The sequence below is a fragment of the Canis lupus genome, chromosome 12 (assembly GCF_003254725.2).
Source record: "Canis lupus dingo isolate Sandy chromosome 12, ASM325472v2, whole genome shotgun sequence".
In the NCBI taxonomy this organism is placed as follows: domain Eukaryota; kingdom Metazoa; phylum Chordata; class Mammalia; order Carnivora; family Canidae; genus Canis; species Canis lupus.
In genome coordinates this window covers 32,322,831-32,331,337 of record NC_064254.1, presented here as the reverse complement: position 1 = coordinate 32,331,337, position 8,507 = coordinate 32,322,831, and the positions used below count along the sequence as shown (strand labels likewise).

The window sequence follows — 8,507 nt, the reverse complement described above, 5'->3', positions numbered from 1 at the left end:
GAAGAAGATTAGACTGGATGACCCCAAGAGCCTTTCTCTCAAAGATTTTTCCTTGGTGTAGTGATTAGATCAAACCCAGTTGTTTTAACTCCTTCCTCTCAGCATAAGCAGCTTTAACAGATACTGCCAGCTTTACAAATTGGTTGTACTCATTAATCTTCTAACAGTAGTATATGAGCATTCTCATTGCTCTATATCCTCACTAACACACTTTCCATTGTTTTTCATTTGTTTGCCATTTCACATTTATGGCAAGAGTGTAATGAAATTTCTTTGTGGTTTTCATTTGTATTTCTCTGATGACTGGTAAAGCTGAAGTTTTCTTATCTTCATTGGCTTTTTGGATTTCCTCTTTTGGAAAGTGTTTGTTCAGCAATTTTTGCCCATTTTTGTACTGGATTTGTGTGCTCTTTTCCTATTGACCTACAGGGGCTCTTTATATATTCAACATATTGTTTTTTAAGACATGCATCACCATACACAGTTACAGAATTTAATTTTTTCTCGTGATGAAAACTTTTAAGATTTATTTTCTTAGCAATGTTCAAAAATATGAAATGCTTTATGACGTTGTGTGTCATCCTTGTACAGGGGTCTTGCTAATCCTCTCTGTATCATTCTGATTTTAGTGTATACGGGCCAAAATGAGCATGAGAATACATTTTTTAAAGATAAACTGTTATGAATACATTTTCCCACTTCATGTTCTGCCTTTATTTTCTTATTAGTAATTTTTTTGATGAGTAGCAGTTCTTAATTTTATTATCCAGTTTCCCATGTCTTTTTGAAATCTAAAGTGACGTACCAATGACCTTCTAAATTTCTTCATCCATTAGTCTTAATTTGGGAAATAAGGGATTCTGGAAAGCCATCTGAAAGATGATGCCTTAGAGGGAAGGAAGAGAATAACCATAAATGATTTAATGCCACTTTGGTCATTTTGCACAACCACATAATTTACATTGTCATATCTTATGTTCTGAATGGTTGGCCCTGTTGCATTCTGACTATTTTGGCATTAGAAGATCTGAGAACTTGTGGCTTTTTTGGCTCAGTATCTATTTGCTACTTTAGGTCCAAAATATGTTGCCTAATCCCTACTTTCCACATCAGATAAACAGAAATTATGTGTGTATTCTCTACCCAGTAGTAGAACCAAGTACATTCCATATCTGCTTTTGTTTTCTAGATAAAAAGAATTTTTTTTTAATTTTTAGAGAAAAATGGGCTTCATCACCAAGGTTCTTCTTCAGCCCCTTCTTAATGGTTCACTTGTTTGAATATAGCAATTGTAAGAAATTTGTCTATAGTTCTTACTCCTAAATATGTAACTGTGTTTTGGTATTGTCAGGTTTTGGATTTTAGCAATTCTGATAAGTACATAGTGATATATTCATTGTTGTTGTTTTAATTTGCAATTCTCTGATAACAAGGGATGTTATGCATATTTTCAAATGCCGACTTGTCATCTTTATATTCCGTGTGGTGAGGTGTCCAGATCTTTTGCCCATTTTCTGCTTGGTTACTTATATTATTACTATTATTAAGTTTTGAGTTATTTGTATATTTTTAATACAAGTCTTTTATCAGATAGTGTTTTGCCTATATTATTACCCAATCTGGGCCTGTCTTCATTCTCTTAGTAGTATCTTTCACAGACCAGAAGTTTTTAATCTTAATAAAGTCCAACACTTTTCTTTCATGGATGTATTTTTGTATTGCATCTGAAAATTCTTTGCCATGCCCAAGAACACCTAAAATTCCTCCTGTGTTTTCTTCTAGATGTCTTATGGTTTTGCACTTTACATTTAGATCTATGATCCCTTGTGATTTGATTTTTGGAAATGGTAGAAAGACTGTGTTTAGATTTTTCTTTTTTTCAATGTAAGTGTCCAGTAGTTTCAGCACTACTTGTTGAAAAAACTCTCCCTTCTCTATTGAATTGCCTTTATTTTCTGTCAAAGATCCTTTGACTGTATCTGTGTGGGTCTGTTTCTGAGTTTTCTATTCTTTTCCATTGATCTATATGCCTATTCTTTTGCTAATATCATACTGTTCTGATTACCGTAGATTAGTAAATTTTGAAGTTAGCGTCAATCTTTAAACTTTATTCTTCTCTTTTAGTGATTTGTTGACTACTCCAGGTCTTTTGTCTTTCCATATAAACTTTAGAATCAGTTTGCTGATATCCATAATATAGCTAGCTGGGATAATGATTTGCTCTGAATCTATAGGCCAAATTGGGAACAAATGACATCCTAACCTTATTGAGTTTTCTAGTCTATGGACTTTCCATTTGTTTAGATTTATTTTTAAAGTCTTTTAAATCAGAATTTTGTAGTTTACACAAATATACAAACTCTGCACATTTTGTTAGATGTATTCTTTTGTACTTGATTTTTTTTTTGGTGATATTGTAAATGGTATTGTATTTTTCACTTCAAATTCCAATTTTTCAATTCTGGTATGTAGGAAAGCAATCAACTATCACATATAAACCTCATATCCTGTAACCTTATTGTAATTGTATATTAGTTTCAGGAGTTTTGTTGTATATATACATGTCTTACTGTCCTTGCTAAGACTTCCAGTACAACATTGAATAGGTGTGGTGAAAAGGAACATTCTTACCTTCTCCCCATTATTAAGGAGACTCACTAGTTTATTAGCATAAGTATGATGTTACCTGCAGGGTTTTTGTAGATGTTCTTATTCAGGCTGAAGAAGTTTCCCTCTATTCTAGGTTGCTGAAAGATTTGTTGTTTTTTTTTTTAATTGTGAATAGATGTTGGATTTTATCAAATGCATTTTTTTGCATCAGTTGATAATGTCATATGCTTTTTTCTTCTTTAGTCTGTTGATGTGGTGGATTACGTTGATTGATTTTCAAATATTAAATCAGTCATGCCTGCCTGGTGTAAATATCACTTGGTCTGTGTTGTATAATGATTTTTATACATTGTTGAATTTAATTTGCTAATATTTTGTTGAAAATTTTTGCATCTGTGTTCATGCATGGCCTTGTGGAATGAATTAGAAAGTATACACTCTGCTTCTGTTTTCTGGAAAAGACTGTGGAGGACTAGTATAATTTCTTCCCTAAATGTTTGGTAAAATACATCAGTAAAACCATATGGGCCTGGTATTTTGATTTCATTTCCTTAATAAATATAGAACTACTGAAGTTTTCTCTTTCTCCTTTTATCATGTCTGGTAGTTTGTATCTTTCCAGGAATTGATCCATTTCATTTAGTTATCAAGTTTGGGGGCATAGAGTTATTCAAAAATTTTTTATTATCCTTTTACTATCCACAGGATCAGTAGAGATGAGCCTTCTTTTATTTATTTTAATGTTATGTTTTCTCTCTTTTTTCTTGGCTAGCCTATAGGTTTATAAATTTTATTGAGCTTTTCAAAGAACCAGTTTTTAGTTTTGTTAGCTTTTTATATTGATTTCCTGATTTTAATTTTATTAATTTCTGCTCTCATTTTAATTATTTTTTTCCTCTGCCTGTTTTTGGCTTATATTTCTCCTCTTTCTCTCACACATACACTCACTCACTCACTCACCACTCACTCATTCATTTAAATTTCCTAAAGAGGAAATTTAGATTATCAGTTTTCAGATCTTCTTTTCTAAGCAATTTATAGCAATTTAATACTATAAATTTCCCTCTAAGCACTGCTTTTGTTGCATTTCACAAATTTTGTCACTTAACTTCAAATATTTAAAAATTTCTCTTAAGACTTTTTCTTTGGTCCATGTATTATTTATATGCTACTTAATGTCTAAACATTTTTGGATTTCAAGCCATCTTGCTATTATTGATTTCCAGTTTAATTCCATTGAGATCTAGAGCATACTTTGTATGATTCCTATTTTTAAAATAAATTCTTATGATATGTTTATGGCCCAGAATGTTGTCTATCTTGGTCCATACTCTATGCCAGCTTGAGGAGAATATGTGTATTTTTCTGTTGTTGAATGGAGTATTCAGTAAATATCAAATCTATAGATTAAAAGTGCTGTTCAGTCAACTTTCCAATAAAAATATTTCACTCTAAATTGGCACACATACCTTATAGCAAAGTATTTTCAATTTCTCCCTCTCATTCCTTATAACATTGCTGTCCTTCATTTCACTTATCCATATGTTATCATCACTCAGTTGTATTAATTTGAAGACTTATCTATTAGATCTAATAATAATAAGAAAAATTAAAAATCTAAATTTTGTTTTTACTTTCTTTGATGCCTGTCTTCTCCTCCTCCTCCTCCTCCTCCTCCTCCTCCTCTTTCTTCTTCTTCTTCTTCTTTTCTTCTTCTTCTTCTTCTTCTTCTTCTTCTTCTTCTTCTTCTTCTTCTTCTTCTTCTTCTTCTTCTTCCATAGATCCAAGTTTCTGACCTGTATATTGTTTTCTCCTCCAGGAAGAATCTCTAACATTTCTTATAGATAGCTTTGTTTAAGATTTTACTTCTCTTTCATTTTTGAAGGATAAATTCACTAGTATAGAATTTGAAGTTAATGGCTTTTTTTTTCTTTCAACAATGTAAATATTTCTTTCTACACTTCTCTTGTTTGCATATTTTCAAGTAAGAAGTCCAATAGAATTGATATCCTTGTTTCTTTATAGGTAAGATGTCCTCTCACCACTACTGACTTCTTTCAAGATTTTCTTTTTGTCTTTCATTTTCTACAGTTTGAATATGATATATTTAGGTTTATTTTATTTTTTGTTATATTGCTTGTTTATTTTATATTTGCTTTATTTTATTTTATTGGAGCTTTTTGGACCTGTAGTTTGGTATTTATCATTAATTTTGGAAAATTCTTAACTATTAAAACTTTAAATATTCCCTTTTCCTTATTTATTTTTTAAGATTTTGAAATCTTGCATGTATAAACAGGGGGAGAAGGAGAAGCTGGGTCCTGGCTAAGTAGGGAGCCTGACACAGGTGGGGCTTGATCCTAGGATCATGGCCTAAGCTACCCAGGTGGCTCTGTCTTTGCCTTTTGAAATTTCAACTAAGTGTATTTTACACCTTTTGAAATTATTCCACAATTCTTGGATAATCTATTCTTTTTTGTTTTTCCTGATTCTTTTTTATCTTTGCATTTCAGTTTTGGAAGCTTTTATTGACATATTTTCAAGTTCATAGACTCTTTCCTTTTTCATGTCCAATGTACTAATGAGCACACCAAAGGATTATGCAGTTCTGTTACTGAATTTCTGATTTTTAGTGGTTCCTTTTGATTCTTTCTTAGAGTTTTCATATTTCTACTTTCATTACCTATCTATTCCTGCCTGTTGTCTACTTTTTCTTGTAGAGACTTGACTATATTAATCATCATGATTTTAAATTCCTTATCTGATAACTCCAAAATCTGTGTCCTGAGTATGATTCTGATGCTTTGTCTCTTCAAACAGTTTCTCCTTGCCTTTTAGCATGCATCGTAAAATTTTTTTTTTGAGATTATTTATTTGAAGGAGAGAGCAAGGGCGAGTAGTGAATGGGTGGAGGGGCAGAGGGAGAGAATCTTCAAACAGACTCACTGCTGACCATGGAGCTTGTGCAGAGTTCGGGGTGGATCTCACCTTGCATGAGAGGAGGATCTTAGTTGAAACCAAGAGTGGGAGGCTTAACCCACTGAGCCACCTGGCCCCAACATGCATTGTAAATTTTTATTGAAAGTCAAGTATGATGTGTAGGTAATAGAAACTGGGACATTTATAAGCTTTAACTATAAGGCTTTACACTAATGTGGTTAGGATTTGGATTTTGTTTAATGTTTGCTGTAGCTGTAGGTGTCAAGAGCTTCAGCTTCCTCCTCTTCTCCCACCTGCTTTTGTCTCTGTTTCCCTGAATAACTCCTCTTAAACAGTATCTTTCTGGTAGCTCCTTCAGTGGATACCCTGGAGCTCTGTTGCTGTGGTGGTAAGGTGTAGGGCAGGGGTAAGTTTTGTAAGGTTGTAATTAAAACTCAGTCTTTCAGAAGACCCATATCCCTGGACTGTGACCTTCCCAAGTATCTCTTCATTCCCCCCCCCCCCTTCCCCTTAGGTGAGATAGGATGGCTAGAAGGGAATGGAGTTGGTTAATTACACCTTTATTCCAAGTAGGATAAAGATCTCATAAAGTCTTTTCCCTTTGTTATGGAGAAAAACTGAGGATAATTCAAAATGGTTACTTTTCTCCTCCTCCTACTACAACCATGAGGGGGCTTGTCTTGGATCTTCACTGTAAGAACCCATGGAGTTCCTGGGACTAAAACATTTAAAGGTGTGCCCCCTCACAAGACTGCACCCTCAGGTGTTCTCACTCTCAAATTGGTCCAGATTCAGCCTCCAGCAATTCACTAAAATTACATTTAAGTGTTTCCACCAATTAATGGATCCAGCAGCTGCTGCTCCAACAGATCTCTTATGTGATTCTATATATTTACCTTATCACTCCAGATTTTGGTAGCCCTGTCACTTTAGCTCTCTAATGGGTCCAGAAAAAGTCACTGATTTCTAGTTTGTTTAGCTTTGTTCTCATTGAAAGAATCAGAGTCACTACTTCTAAGCTTTTTACATGTCAGAGCTGGAACTGGAGCTTGAATATCTTTTTTATAAATAAAAACATAAAACTTTGTATTTAACATTTCAATGAATATGGAATTTTCACAGAGTTTTTAAGTCAAGATGATTTTAAAATAATTAAAAGTGAATATATTGAAAAGTAGAGTAGTCAAATCTTACTTACCCAAAGGTTTATTTTACTTATAGATTGTCTGTAGCCCTGCCTTGTCACATTTTCCTTCAAGTGTTTCTGATTTGGAGCAATGTTCTTACTCATATAAGACTTACTGAAGTTGTTGGAGTGGGGAAGAAAGAGGACAGAAAAAACATCTAAGATTTTTTTCTCTGTTGGAAGCATAACGTAAGCAATAAGGAACAGGTTGAGGTAAAGTGAAGAGTTGGGATTGTGGAAATGAATTATATTCTTTCTCAGGCCCCTAATTATCCCTAATTGAGTAGGCTAAGTAGAAAATAGGAGTGAAAAGAGCTTGGTGAATGCTATTAAGGGAAAGACCTTGCAAAGTGTGAGATTCATTCTCTTCACCTTGTGAAATTTTTCACTTCATTCGCAGTGGCTAACACAGTTTTCAAAGCCTTTATGTCATTTTCATCATCAGAGAAGGCTTATCCTATTCAAGATTTGACAGTCTTTTAAAGACCTTCTTCTGTGACAGTTTGCCTCCACTAAAGAAGAAGGGTTATACATTAGTATTTGGGATGTTATATCACAAAATCTTTTTTAAAGATTTTATTTATTTGAAAGAGAGAGAGAGAGAGAGAGCTCCTGTGCATGCGCACATGCACAAGCATGGGGAGGAGCAGAAGGAGAGGGAGAAGCAGACTCTCCGCTGAGAAGGGGCTGATCTCAGAACCCGAGATCATAATCTGAGCCAAAGGTAAAGGCTTAACCGGCTGAGCCACCCAGGCACCCCTATATCATGAAATCTTTAATCCCTCCGCACATTACCAGGTAATATCCTTGGAGCTTTCTTTCTATAGAATATAGAATATATTTCTTTCCAATATCCTTGGAGCTTTCTTTCTATAGAATATAGAATATATACTATATTCTTCTAATTTGGAAGGCAAGTAAAATGCTTTCACAAGCATTAGTGCTTAATTGACAATATACAGCTCTTGATGAAGTATCACTCAGAACAATTTTGTTTTCCAAAAGAACTCCATCTATTAGTTACCCATTGCTGCTTTTAAAAATGGCCCCAAATTCAGTGGCTTAAAATCTTGTATTATCTTTCTGCTGTAAGGTGGCTCACTTAGTTGGCTGGCAATTTGATGGTGGCTATTGGTCTCAGAGACCTCAGCTTATTCCACCTGGGTCTCTCTGATGGATAGCTTGAGTGTCCTAATGGCATAGTGGCTGACTTCACCGAGAGTAAGCAACCCAAGAACCTAAACACCCAAAGTGGAATCTGTGATGTTCTTTATAACTTTAGCTTGAAATTCACTCCCATTATATTCTCTTAGATAACAGTAGCATGATTCAGCATGCTCTAAACAAGGGCATAAATAGCAGGAAGCACAATTATCAACAATTAACAAATTATGGAAAGAGCTCCAGTGTCCATTGACTCGTGAGTCGATAAAGATGTGGTATGTACATCCAATAGAATATTACTCAGCCATCAAAAAGAATGAAATCTTGCCATTTGTAACCATGTGGGTGGAGGTAGAGTGTCTTATGCTAAGAGAAATAAATCAGAGACAAATATCTTATGATTTCACTCATGTGGAGTTGAAGAAACAAAATAGATGAATATAGGGGGAGGCGTGAAAATGAGAGAGGGAGAGAGGCAAACCATAAGAGATTCTAAACTGTAGAGAACAAACCGAGGATTGATGAAGGGGAGGTGGTGGGGGATGGGCTAGATGGGTGGTGGGCATTAAAGAGCACACAGTTGTGTTGAGCACTGGGTATTCTATGT

At 34.3% G+C, this 8,507-nt stretch overlaps 1 non-coding gene across 1 annotated transcript; it reads right to left on the bottom strand.

Moving 5' to 3' along the window:
• Positions 1-546: 546 nt before the first annotated feature.
• Positions 547-652, bottom strand: LOC112658770 (U6 spliceosomal RNA). The gene has a single exon (XR_003135947.1). It is a non-coding gene; the product is annotated as a U6 spliceosomal RNA (small nuclear RNA).
• Between the last annotated feature and the right edge of the window lie 7,855 nt (positions 653-8,507).